At 38.4% G+C, this 14,794-nt stretch overlaps 1 protein-coding gene across 1 annotated transcript in view; it reads right to left on the reverse strand.

The window, feature by feature from the left end:
- Positions 1-14,794, reverse strand: part of LOC107272002 — an 89,642-nt gene that overhangs the window by 41,530 nt on the left and 33,318 nt on the right. The gene's annotated exons all lie outside the window — the stretch shown is intronic.

Consider the following 14,794-nt stretch of genomic DNA (forward strand, 5'->3'; position numbering starts at 1 on the left):
CCGAAAGAAGAGTATTTGGTTCACGGAACGGAGCGAGCGGGAAGAGGGGAAGTCTAAGGAGAGGAGAGGGGTTCACGTCAAAAGAGATACACTCGAATGCGCGAAACATACAGGAAAGAGCATACCTGCTGCCCTCTGGGAACAGTCTAGCCACTTGACGTTATCATGTCAGCCCAATAAAATCCGCTCGTCTCGCACTTCTCTCTGACGCTTTTTGCCGACGACTGTATGCACTTTCGGTCTGACGTGAAGCTCGATTGACCCCTTGCTTTTCAGAAACTTTACTCGTTTCAGACTCGTAACTCGATCTTTGGGTATCGAGTAGACCTGGGTCACTATCAAACGATGGGGAATCGAAATTACTCGGGTAAAATGATTTGTTCGGGAATGATATAACGGGGAATATAGGTAAAAATGGGTTTTAATTTATTTAATGTATTTACGGGTTGAGGTGGATTGCTTTATTTAAAAAGTTGAAATATTCACGAGAATGGAGTACGAACTTCAGGATTTTATTGATTTCTGTAAAAGTTTAAATGTATAAATTGAAAAACAAAAATGACAAATATAGATATTTGACAATAATTTTCATTGAATAATATAGAATAGTTGGGAAAGGTTAATAAATTCAGATCGTTACTTGAATTATAACTGAGTGCTGTAATAATAATGAAATATAATTAATTATATAATGAATAATTAATTAACCCACGGAGCTTAGAAAGTTCTGTAAGTGTCTATATATATATATATCCTTTTCCTCCATACAAAGACTTAATAAAGAGGGAAAATTTCTATATAACACCGTAGCGAAAGTAGAACATCCTTATTTCCCTTCGGACGGCTAAAAGGTATCACGTGAATTAACTCATCAGCCGGATGTAAGTTCTCGAAGTTTCTAGAATCTTTTTAAAGCGCATCCCATCAAAACAGTATAGCGGTACGAAAGTTCAATGAGATTAAATCGATTCGATCGCACCTTAGAAAATGATGGTTTCAATCGTATCGTTCGTTTCGTTCGAATTACTATCGATTAGTGGCTGGGTCGAGGGTGCGCACAATGCCCGAGAATATTTCGGTATCACCCGTTAGATGAAATATTCACGGGAACGCGGACGCTTTGCCATTTTGCACGTTCAATTCTAAATGAGAGATAAAATCCTCCAGGGAAAGGAGTTGGAAAATTTTTGCCCTGGTAATACCCGATCTAAACCATATTTAATGATACCCACCTATTTTTAGTGTTGGTTTAAAGAGGGGAAAAAAAAAAATTCATTATCAGGGCATTTAAGACCTTCGAATATTTTCGCACAATAGGTATTTCATTGGTTTGTGAATGAAAAAAAAAATATTTCAAAAATTTTCATTCCTACCGGCTATCACGAATTAATTCGATCCCATTAAAATTCTCATTGCGACATATTGGATTCCGCTGATCTCATAAATTTCCCGTTAATTACCTAACAGGTATCGCGATTGGCACGATGACAAACAGCCGTTTACACGTGCGAAAAAAAAAGGCATTGCGAAATTAATCATCTGCTCGAAAAATAAGACTTTGCCAAGGAAAGGGCGTCGGTACACTGTTAACCAACTTGAGGGAAACCGCGGTAATTATCCAAGTCTATGCTCGCTGCGGCGGGTGTGCGCTAATAATTAACCCAGGAAAGGTAGAGAAACTGCAGATAAATTGCGAAAAAAAAAAGAAGAGGACGAAGCAACGACGACGACGCTGTTGACAAGAATGATTTATTATGGACCGTATTAGTAAAACTCGTACAAGGGTAATTATCTGTCGGGATAATTTTTACGGGATCTTCTTTTTGTCATTTTATGTATCTTTTTTTTTTTTTTTTTTTTATGTACTCACGACATAATTAATAATCGGTACCGGGCGAACGCCGGAAAGCACGTTGGGCGGGAACCGGCTACTGCTCAATTTTCAAACGTTTAATTTAACTTTCGACCAGGCAATTTCCGATAACGGGTCACCTGACGCTCCCGTCACCTGGAATTTAACGCGAAACTTCGTTTCGCTGTTGAGACGTTTGCACAAACTTTGACCCAATCATTACGAATTGCCACAATCTCTTGCGACAGCATACAAAACTATGGTTAATGAACGTGTCTGCTTGGTTGAAGAAATTTTTTTTTCTTTTTTTTTTTTATCAATTTATCAGTTGATTCATCGGATGCAATCTTATGTAAGTGAAAATTTGCACTATTAATTTTCTGCTTTTCTGTATATAGACGTAACAGGTAATTTCTATAAGCAATCGACCGTACCTGATCTACCCCTATGATTGATGAGAAAAATTGTTTACAAATATTTATCACTTGATCGAGAACATTTGAATTAAAAAAAAAAAACAGGTAAAAAAATGTATCAATTTGATACAAACAGCAATATAGACCCGCTGAAAATCGCTTATGCGAATTTGCATTAGCGTGTAAAGCTAAAGGTACGAAATAGATGTGTAAAAGCCAAGGGTTAAATGTAATTTTGTGCAACTGTCCTATAGAATTTTGTCATCCACATTTCGTAATGCGTACAGACAAATAAAAAAAGTCAAATTAAACGAGTGACATTTGTCGATTCGAGCGAATTACAGAAATTTTTAATAACGTTACCGTACCGTGCATCGACAGTCGCTTTTTCCCCGAAAGTCGAAATTTCATTGGCGCAAATGAATATATACGTAATAAAATTTTAATATACGAGAAATACTAATTTAACACGACCAACGAAATACTTTCTATTTGTCTGTATATCGGGGCGTTGTCGTCTATTGAAGTTTGGTTTATCAAAAGTGAAAATTATTGATTATCGGCTGTCACACGAATAGCAAGATACAGGCAATTAAGAAAAATTATTTTGTACCTTCTCGATTCTTTCGCAAGGTCATCGTCATCTTGCCCGAACAAACTTTCAACATGCCACAGATATACATACTGCTTGGAGCATGAACGGGGTCGTTAGCAACGTACAGTCAGTTTCAAAGTTGGCACAAACTGAAGCCAAGAATAACAACCCCTAGATTCGTGAACACGTGGCGTGAACCTGAGATCGATAAAAGAGAAAAATTATAATGGAAAATCATGAAAAATCTGTCGGACAATTTTTCCACTTGAGGAAAAAAAAAAGTTTTGTTTACCTGCACTTGATTCGATAAGCTATCGGTTTCCGAATAACGTTTTCCCGTTACCTTTGACCTATCCGCCTGGGAGGATCGGTTGTGTCCTGAGGGGTTGGGGGTTGAGTTTGGGGTTGGTAGTTGCTCGTTTATTTTCTCGGCATTCAAGAGCTCGTCGTCCTCGAAGGAACTTATAGACCATAGCTGTCACTGTCACCGTCTCAACCCCCAACCCTCCACCCTCACCCCACCGCCCCCCACAACGTTCAACTTTCAACCCTGCACTATACCAACCTCCCTTTTGCAGCTTCAACATCAACAGCAGCCCTCTCTCGATTTTTCGTACTTTCGCTCCCCCTTACTTTCCCTCCCCCACTCGCCCCTCGCACTTTATCCCACTTCCTCGTCCCTTAACACGAACGCTTCGTACTTCTCTCTCGCACTCCGAGCCTCTAGCATTCCAATCAGCTGCTCGCTCAGAGATACGTCTGTCAAGTAGATATAACATACAGTATCAAATTCGCCATTCCTTTTCCCAAAGCACAAAGCTCATGGCTTTCTTCACCTTTTTTCTTCAGCTTCAGAAACTTCGTATACTAAGACTGGCGACAAAAAAAAAAAGAAAATCGAACTTTTTTTCAAATCGTAGTCTTCACGTGAGAAGGACCGTGGAAATGAACCCTGGTTAAATTTTTCTTTTTTTAAATCGCGAAAATAACCTGAGCACAAATAGGGATGACGTCACATAAATCCTTACAATAGTTATTGCAATTTAATTTAATAATTAACTGATATTAATTTTTTTGACTTAAAAAAATTAAAAGTCAAGGGTTTATCGAAATAATACAATGACGAACCGCGAACGAATTTCAGGTAACTTGAATTTTAATCCAGTCTTTCGTTTCTCGCTCACCAAATACCCAAAGAGAGTAATGTAAGGTCCATCGTAATATAAAGGAACCTACAGAGTCGCCATCGAACCCAAGCAAATTCTCAATGAAAAATCCTAACGTCCCGTTCGTTCGAACCGAACCTTTTTTTTCCAAGGGTCAAATTATAAGTAAACTACCCCCGGCGAATTATTCGACTGGATTGACGCGTATGATTGGATTAACGTTACATTCTGCTGCCAGCGGAGAATGCGATTTTACATTGGACTTTATTGGATATCGATAGTCGGATTTCCCGTTATTTTCAGGTCAATCGCAATAACGTCCAATAGAATGTGTTCATACCGAACGAAAGAGCATAAAGCTCCGTTTCCAAGATTTTTTTTTTTTACACAAAAGCTCAAGCAGAACGGCTCCACGCTGCGGGTTGCGTTCGACGGATCGATTCAGCGAAGCGCGTGTTCTTGTGCTCCAAATAAAAAGGGCGTCTTATCGTCCAGGAAAATTTGCCTACCGTTAAGAGCACTTCCCCTCTTCACCCCCCTCCCCCCCGGGAGCCTTCTTTTCCTCTCCCCTCCCTACTTCGCTGCAAAGTTTTTAATCGCCCACCTACAGCTTTGTTGGTCCGCAATTATTTCGCGATAGTCAAACTCGAAATAATCGGTAAATAAAATCTGCGAGGGGAGTTTGAAAAAAAAAAATAACAGTAGCAAAAGACGCCGGGTTTAGTTACCGGAAATATGCTTTGTGGATTTAAAATCTGTTTGATCGAAAAACCGGTTTACTTCCGGTAACCAGCTTTACTAAAATCCATGATTCTCTCGTCGGTTAATCCTCAAAGTGGATTTGCATTATATCAAAAAATTCATCAGTTTTCATATTTAATATTGCAATACGATTTTGCATGTCGTTTTGTATCCGTATCGTACATACATAAGGTAGCAATGTCCTTGAGGGAATAATAGGCGCATCGTTTTACATTAGAATAGGTGAACTTTTTCATTCTGTAATACAAAAAAATAATCAATCACGTCGTAATACAATACGAATTTTTATCGTCTGCATAAAAAAAAAATGACTAACACCTGCATTTATACTTAATAATTACGAATGATTAGATCATTGCACTAAAACAGGTCATTTTTCTTTCCATTCCGTTATAGAAGAAATACTCAATCGCTTCGTAACGTAATATCAATTTTTCTCTATCGCAAACTCTCAATTGTCATTACAGTAATATTTTTATTACTAAATTTCGAGATTTTTCTCGTCTATATATAAAAAAAAAAAAAAATGACTAACACGTGCATTTATACTTAATAATTACGAATGATTAGATCATTGCATTAAAACAGGTCATTTTTCTTTCCAATCCGTTATAGAAGAAATAATCAATCGCTTCGTAACGTAATATCAATTTTTCTCTATCGCAAACTCTCAATTGTCATTACAGTAATATTTTTATTACTAAATTTCGAGATTTTTCTCGTCTATATATAAAAAAAAAAAAAAATGACTAACACGTGCATTTATACTTAATAATTACGAATGATTAGATCATTGCACTAAAACAGGTCATTTTTCTTTCCATTCCGTTATAGAAGAAATACTCAATCGCTTCGTAACGTAATATCAATTTTTCTCTATCGCAAACTCTCAATTGTCATTACAGTAATATTTTTATTACTAAATTTCGAGATTTTTCTCGTCTATATATAAAAAAAAAAAAAATGACTAACACGTGCATTTTTGCTTTTTAATTGTGATTACAATCTTCTTCATACGCGACTTTTTAATCCACAAAAAAAAAATATTATCTTTTTCTATCATTCAATTTCTACCTTACAGAATTACACGAAAGTGGTGAAGGATATTGTATGTAACGATCAAGTGAAACGTGCAATGCTCGTGTATTTTCGCGCCCACGTAGCATAGTAGATTGTGCACGTTAGCGGTCAGACACGTCCACTGGGAGCTTCGTAATGTATACCTTGTACGATCCGAATCGTAAGGCCCCTTATGTATAGTAACGCAAATAGAAACGATCACGAGGCGAGACCGGCTTTCTACAAACAACCCCCAACGATCGAACCCCGCGCGCACCTGTAATTTCTAAAGAACATTCGAACGTACGAGGCAAATATAATTGCACGCCAATTTCCAGCAGTAATTCTACTTGCTTTTAAAGCGCAGCCCCATTCCCCAAATACGGCAGGGTGCTTTTTAAAGAGAAATAAAAATATCCGCTACTTCGGCTCGTTTCATTTTTATATTATTAAAGACGAAATAATAGCCTTCACGGGTAACAATGGAGATTCAAGTGCCATAGCAATTTTCTGTGACGTCTTGGAAATTTTTTTTATTCTTACTTAAACAGGTGTAAATAGGTAAATACGGGACTTTTATTAGCGTATGAATTTACGTATCGGGAATACACAGAGTAAATGACGCTCTGTCGTGGGAGCGTATAAATCTTTTTCTTTTTTACCATTGGAAAATATCGATGCAGATAATACTTGGAGTTATGGAAGATTGATACAAAAAAAAATTCTTCATCCATTATTCTCTTTGCTGACTTTGTTCCGTTTAATTGAGCAAAGGATAGTTTTACATATATATTATATACGAAGCCCATGAAAAATAGTGGATGAAACGTGCGCTGAGCCCATTCGTGAAACGAGCTACTCGCCATGGATGATAACTCGTCGTCAATCTTAGGGCGGATACACAAAACTCGATACGGACCGGTGAAGCGACATGAAAAAATTGTAAAAAATCGCAGAGATTCTCGAGCGAATGATTTTCAAGAAACAAATAATTAAGTCGATTCAAGAAAATCGAATATAAATTCATTGACCTGGCCGACATACAGTGAAAATCGACTCTCTGCGCGATAAGCATAAAAAAAATTTGCTTCTTAAAAACGTAAAAAATTACGAATACGAAGAGAATCGAGTGCCAATAACATAAAACTTGCAATAAAACGAAATAGCATATTTCGCGTCCTCGAAAGTTAACTGTACAAGTGACCCACGTGGTGATTTGCCAAGATTGCTTAAACAGTAAAAAATTGGAAATACTAAAAAAAAAAAAAAAAAAAATTTGGAATAAAATTAGTTCGATCCATCCTACAGGCAACGGAAACGATTTATTTATCCACTAACCAGACGAATTTAAACCACGAGCGCGTCTATGAAAATCGAAGTGGCTCGAATGAAAATTGCCTGATTGTCAGAGTCCGCACTAGCCGCGTCTTATGAATATTTAAACTTGCCGCATTACATATACTATGAGGTCTCTCGTTGTTCCCCATCGTTTCCAGAAACATCTGCCAGCTCCCGGTGATTAGCACGCAAAGGAGAGTGCTAATAACTCGTTATAATATATCGCATAAACGACAAGCGTCGTTTTCGCCATGCGCTCCGCCGAGCTGCACGTAAAATCACCGTCACGCATTTTCAGGTAGATTTTTTTCATTACCGTGAAAACTTATGCGTATAATCAAAACATGGCAAAACATTGTGCACGAATATAATTAAAATTACGACTCACCAAATACTGACGATCATTAAATGGATAATTAAGCACGGCTGTTGTATCGCTCAAAGTTTTACTCACCTGAAACAACAACAGAAATGATTATTGGTCGTCAGAAGTTGAAAGTAAAAAAAAAATTTTTTTTTTTTTAATTTTCTCAAAAAACATTCGACCAAGATCAATCATCGTCGAATCATTCGTTATTCCAAATTTCGGCGAGTTGCGTGAATTCCATAAAAAAGTGGTCAATCCTTGGAAATAATTCAGGTGCGCTTGGCTTGCCCTTTTTTTTTCTCTAGATTTACACTTTTTACGATCCCTGACTCGAGCACGCGTGTCACGTAGACGTTACACTTGGTCGACCTTTGCCCGTTGAAAGAAAAGGGTGAACACGCTTGGTTCGCTATAAGATATATTTTCGTGGAGTGAATTTCAACCCTCTTAAAGCTCATGATTATTCATGATTTTGCGAAATAATTTAAACGTCCTAACACGTATGCTATATGAAGATAGGAAGATCAGTAGCGGGTTGACGACGTTGAGAGAAATGAAACGTTGGTAATATAGGGGTGGGGATTAACGTGTTTCCCTAAATACGATTAATTTCGAATAATAATAGGGAAGTCTCATGTCCCATCCGGGTTCCACCACACTTTCCGTTCATCCATTTGGCGTGCCAATAACACTAGATTTACCAGACCAGTCGTTTCGACCGGTCGTGCAATTTCAATTCAAAATTCCTACTACATATATCATTTGACTTCAGAAATGATGTTATGACTTTTGTAGCTACAAGTAGAGAATACATTTTATAAACTTAATGTTATTTTATATACATTAGTAACAAATATAATTTTTGTTATTGTCATTTATACCAGTACGAGTCAAAATTAATAAATAGATGGTAAATCTAGTGATAATAAACTGAGCAACCGCTGGGCCCTTGGCAGTGCTAGAGCATTGACTGAAGTGGTAAACAGACTGAATAACACCTTATGGGATACAGTGTCACGCAGGTTGGGGTGTGCCGAGAATATCGATGGTTGATTTTAGCAATTGAAATGCTATATATAGATATACATTTCACGTACCTAAATCGCGCGGCATAAAATACACGGACGTGTCTACTATATACTCAGTCAGCGATTGAAGGTCACTAGTCGGTAAAGTAGACACAGGTATCAAACTCAATGCATGCGAGGACAGGCGATAGTAAAACTTAAAGAGGACACTGTGAAAAAGGAAAACCCGCTAAGGGATACTAATAGAATTCTCTGAGGGCAATTCTCTCTTGTTTCGACCAGCGCCATCTGGCAACTAGCCAAGCTACTATAAAATTCGGTACATTGCACAGACCGACAAAGCCATTTCGAGTCTTTAAACGAGCGGTCCGATATGTTACGTATTTTCTTAACTCGACACTGATAACGGAAATCCTAGAACTAACGTACGTTGCCTTCGGCCTTCCATCTCTCGTGAATGTAGTCGGCGGGCGCCAACCAATTCTTTTTTCAACGGGAACTGAGGAGTCGGCATGACCTGGGAGTTTAGGCGGAACAGTCTCAACTACGTCAAAACGAGAGCTTTCACGGATCCTGTCAATTATTGAGGACGCGTAAAATCGAGAAACGCAACTGGATGCACAGAGTGAACGATTACGGAAATGCACGGGCGCTCAGGCAGCTAAGTTGACGTAGAGAGGGTTGGAGTAAGCGTCGGGTAAATAGTGCCGGAAGCAGAAAGCAACTGATCGAGAACGTAGCAGACCGAATCGGAGCTATAAAATCGAAATCCCTCCACCAATTAATAAATTGGGAGTCCTCGTCGGAGCTGATTCAGCTGATCCGTCAAGACCAGAAACTGCATCCAGGGGAAACTCAGGTGGGCACCGCACTATAGCACAGCACTTCACCTCCGAAACACACGCAGAAAATCGATAGGATTTTCTGGATATAGCGAGAGCAACTTAATACAACTGCATACTTTAGCAATCAAATCTATATTGAAGACCGTTACGGAAAAGAATATACGTGAAGGGAAAGAAATATATTAAATATGTATATATGAGATAAAAATGATATTAGACGCCAATAGCAAATGTACCTAAGTGACGAAAGTGTTCACAATCCACAGGGAATCGAGCCACCAGTCACTGGAGAATATTTCATGTCTAAACCTGATTATTCTACCATCTTACGGAGGTTGGCTGCACGTAGCGAATAATGTCGAGTTCTCACGACAGGTGGCGCAGCAGGCAAGTATTATTAAGTTAGTCCGAAGGTCTGAAGACTCGACAGCGTAGACTAAATATTCATGCGCACACGTGTTTGGTAACTGTCAAAATTCCTTATGCTTACTACAATAAAGCTGAACCCTAATGTTTAGACATTCTTGCTTTAGAGATCATATACGTATTATGAGTATTAACCTAACCCAACCTAGCTCACGTACCGTGGCTTGGATTATCGTCGGACTAAAAGGTATTTAATGAATCCAAATTCGTGGATATTGGATGAACGTATTTCGACGCAAGTATAATTATCTTTCATACGAATTTGCTTATTGTACCTTCCGAATTAATTATACAATTCTGACGCTCTGTAATCTTATCACGTTTAATCTCATTAATAACGTCAATAAAGCGAACGGTATTCCGCGGAAACGTGATTAACAGTAATAACCCTTTTTACTTGATTAATTCTGAACCGTCAAGTATGATGCACGGAGGATTGCGTAAGGTTAGACTTCAATGATAAATTTTGATATTACTTTGTGCTTTGATATGGAAGCTCAGTATACGATAGAAAAAAATAATTACTTTAAAGTTACTAGAGATTACGGGCTTATCATGTTTGTAATCGCTGTAAAGGACTTTAATGGCAAAACGTTCTAGGGCGTATAATTATACGTCAATGAAATACAGGCGTATTAAAAGCACTAAGGAAATAGGAAAAGTACATTACGTGATTAACCCCAATAATTATGGGTTACCTGTAACGAATTACATTATATTATTAAAATAAAATAATTTTCAAATTTTGTAAAATTACTCCTTATGAATTCTCATATTTTCGTCCGGTCTATTTAAATCGGGTAAATATATCGTTTATCTTTTTTAACGTCAAATGGATCGCTTTGTGCTTCGAATCGATATCTAAGTAATCACATACTACTTTATTCGTATCTATTCAAATTGATTGGCAATCAAGTAAATAGTTTATATATGTTAAGCTTTCCTAGACGGGTTCCTCGCAATGAATTAACATTAAGCAAAGGCACTTCATGGAAACAGAACCTGAAGCTTGAAATTCAATTTGTATAATAAACGATACACGAATTGACAAGGGATTAGTAACATTTCCACACGCGCTTTATTCAAGGTTAATAATAACCTGGAACACGTGCCAAAGTATAAAATCAATAATGATTATAAAGAGTCATTAAATTACAAAAATTATTAGGCAGCGAGAAATATTCTGATATAAATAATTTTTCAAGGTTCAAAATAAAACATATATTTATACAGCGTCCCACGGGAGTAGTTAAATGATTTTATCGTGATGAAAATAGAAAAGTGATATCTTTTTTTTTTAATGACGTAAACGGTCAATATAATCAAATTATATTCTAGGATCTGGAAGTTCAGGTATACGATATTATAATTTTACAATTAATCCAACGATCGAATTATATTTCATGGGTAATTCATAAATGATGTAGATATCCAATTATTATCGGCTGAGGATTTTGAATAAATTATGGAAAAAAAAAAAAATTTTGGAAATTACAAATTTATCCCAATTAGACATTCTTCCTAAAAAATCCCAGTGCCTAGAGAGCCTGCGTTAAAATTCATCTTGTAAGGGTGTGTTCAAACTGATCCTATAAGGGTGCGTTCACAATGTAGCACAAGCAGGCATCGAGAACACTAAACCAATCAAAATGACTTCACCCTGCTTCACCAAGCTATTCCTATAGCGAATGCGGCCTGCAATGCCCATTCAAGACTATATACGGCGATTCCGAATTCTCGTGGCGCATAAAACGCAGAGAGCGAAACATTCTGGTAAAGTCGTTACCCAAACCGCAAAGGAGCCAGCCATTTATACATTGGGATGGTCGTTAACCCTTTTGAAGATGGTTTGGCATTTCCGGGCAGACACCCAAAATCCAGCTTCCAGGCTGCTTCCCCAGTATAATATGATACCAGCAAATCCCACAAGATTCTAAATAGCGAATAAGGTACCGAAGAGAAGATCATAAGAAAACAATATTACAGAAATAAATGTTCAGCTTGGATCTGCAAGAGCATAAACTTCATTTGATTTTCAGCTGTCAATAAGAAATGACAAATTCCGTCAAGAGTGCCAAAAATTTTTTCCTACCCAAAAGAAAGTAAAGAACGAGCTGGCAAATGCACACCGTGACGGCTGAAAGAAAAACGTATTTTAACTATAGTGACGGAAAAGGATGTGAAAAAAATTTCGTCTTCTACGTCCCTCGACAAAAATAAACCACCGTCGCTACCTTAGGTCCTTTGGAACCAATGATGTCGTAATTGATACGAAAATGCGATTTTTTTTTTTTTTTATCGAAGAGCAAAATCCTTTTAATACCCTTCACTCGCCTCTCTGGATAAACGCGTGATTCCAATTTTCTCTGTGTCCACGCCAATGTCTTATCCGTCTCTTTCTCCAAGCTTTATTTCCACATCGCTCCCTCTACGTTCCTACGCCAATGTCATTCACTCCCTGCGTATCCCCTATGCGCACTACGACTACACCGCTGAGACCCACCTAACACAATTTCGTCTCTGTAAAACACATGATCTCAACTCTGCCTAGGTAGAATTTACAGGAGACGACTCCGAGCGCCATCTACACGGTATGACCGTACTAGTACGGAGGAAAATCGCCACTGGCGCATCGTAAATTTACAAAGAGCATTAATGTCCTTTTCACGTAACAGATAGCAATATAAATAATCTCATTTCTCTGGATCGTTAAGTATAACAATCGGATCGTGATATTCCTTGAATATACATATTTTTCTAACGAACTATAGAACACGAGTGCTACGAATATTTTACGAGTGATTCGTCACCCCCAAAAGAACACGAGTAAAAAAACTTTGCCAAGCGCCGTGAGTTCTTCTGAAAAAAATGTATTAGAAATCATATTATTAATCACAACTCCACAAAAACGAGAGCTCTAACGGAACCTATTAGAAGAGACGATAGCTTAACAGATCCTGTCGATTTTTGAGGACGAAATTGAGAAACGCAACTGTAGGTGCTGATCTTTGGGTCGTGTAAAATCAGCAACCGCGACCGGATGCACGAACTAGAGTGAACGATTACGGAAATGCACGGGCGCTCAGGCTGCTCGGTTGAGGTAGAGAGGGTCGGAGTAAGCGTCAGGTAAATAGTGCCAGAAACAAAGAGCAACTGATCGAGAACGTAGCAGACCGAATCGGAGCTATAAAATCGAAATCCCTCCACCGATTAATAAATTGGGAGTCCTCACCGGAGCTGGTTCAGCTGATCCGTCAAGGCCGAAAACTGCATCCAGGGAAAACTCAGATGGGCACTGCACTATAGCACGGCACTGCATCTCCGAAAAACACGCATAAAATCGATAGGATTTTCTGAATACAGCGAGAGCAACGCGAAAACTACGCAGACGAGAACTTTTTATACCGGATGAGAAACACAGCTAGAAAAACTATCAACGAACAGCCCGGAAACGCGAGGCAACTCGAGGCATCCCGATCGGTGTCCCACGACAGACTGTTTTGACAACAGTCAAATTCGTCAACTTCCTCATAAAGAAAATCATTCTGATTGGTCGAGATCCTAATAGCCGATAGCTCTTATCCTCGAGTCGTCCCTTTAAACCAAATCGAGAGCGTTCCTTAGGCGACTCGAAGAGAATACAAAATCGAGAACGTTATCTGTATCGGTAGCCGGAGTCGTCTTGTGACCATGAATCGAAAAATCACGTCACAGTACCTACGTCACTACATGTTTGCCTATTGTCATATTCTTTTTATATTTCTTAACTTATGCTTTATGTTTGCGATACATCGGCATTTCAGGAGAATAAAATTTCAGAAATTTGGGTTTCTGACCATTAGCTAAAATCACTGATTTACCTTTATGTTATATGTATGGTATACTCTACATATCAGAAGCGCGCGGCACAGATTACACGAGCATGTCTAGTCCACATCATTTCTCAATACTTTTTCATCACAGCGCTCCTGTACTTGGCATAGTTTTTAACACGTGCTTTTTTGTGGGCATATCACAAGTTTCCACTGCACAACGGGATATATTAAAGAAGTTTCAAGCAGTCAAATTTATATTATTACAGATATCCATTTTTTTTTAGAAATATATAAAAAATATACAAATTTTAAAAGAAAATATAATCTCGAATGCAGGTAAGCGTCATTAACCGTGTTCAGCTTGTTGACGCCGTGTGGCAAAGCTAAGAGAAAAGAGGTTTCCGTATTATTTACATACCTCAGGCCGTGCGAGCAACAGAGAGGAGAATATTGTGATGGAAGCGAAACGTCAAAGCGTCGCTAGCTGCGTCCTTCTCGCACAGCATAAATGCGAACGAGTCGGCAATACGACGCGAGGTTTGGCCTTTTGCTGGCACCATAGTTCTATCTTCGTTCCACGCACAGCCCGAGGTACGTAAACAGTCACCGTTCACTCACCTCTCTTACGTCACCGCACGGCGTCCACCAGCAGGACGCCATTAATGACGCTCAGCTACACGACGTGCTCAGTCGCGTCTTGGCTGTACCGCCGGTTGCCTAATACTAGGCGCGAGACACTACCGAGACTCTTGATGTCATTTGTATTTTTCATACCTACTTTTGTCTTGCTGCGATCGACTCTCTCTTTTTCTCTTTAAAATTCCTTGGATTTTCATTCCCTTATACGAATTCCCTCGCGATCGGAATGCTCGTGAATTTTTATAAATTTTTTGTAAGTGATTATACGACCAATATATTTATCAGTATTATCAACCGTGTACTCTCATTTATCGGAGTCGTTGAAGACGATGCTTTTAACCCGACGAATACAATTTTCCAAATGAAAAAACTTTGATTAAAGGAAAAAACCCTATGACAATTGGGAATGAAACGCTTTTCGAACGATTTATATTCGTGTTATCGACACCTAACAGATTTCTTCCTTGTCGATCGGCCGATAAATCC

Source organism: Cephus cinctus, unplaced genomic scaffold (genome assembly GCF_000341935.2).
Source record: "Cephus cinctus unplaced genomic scaffold, Ccin1 Ccin1_scaffold1086, whole genome shotgun sequence".
Classification (NCBI taxonomy): domain Eukaryota; kingdom Metazoa; phylum Arthropoda; class Insecta; order Hymenoptera; family Cephidae; genus Cephus; species Cephus cinctus.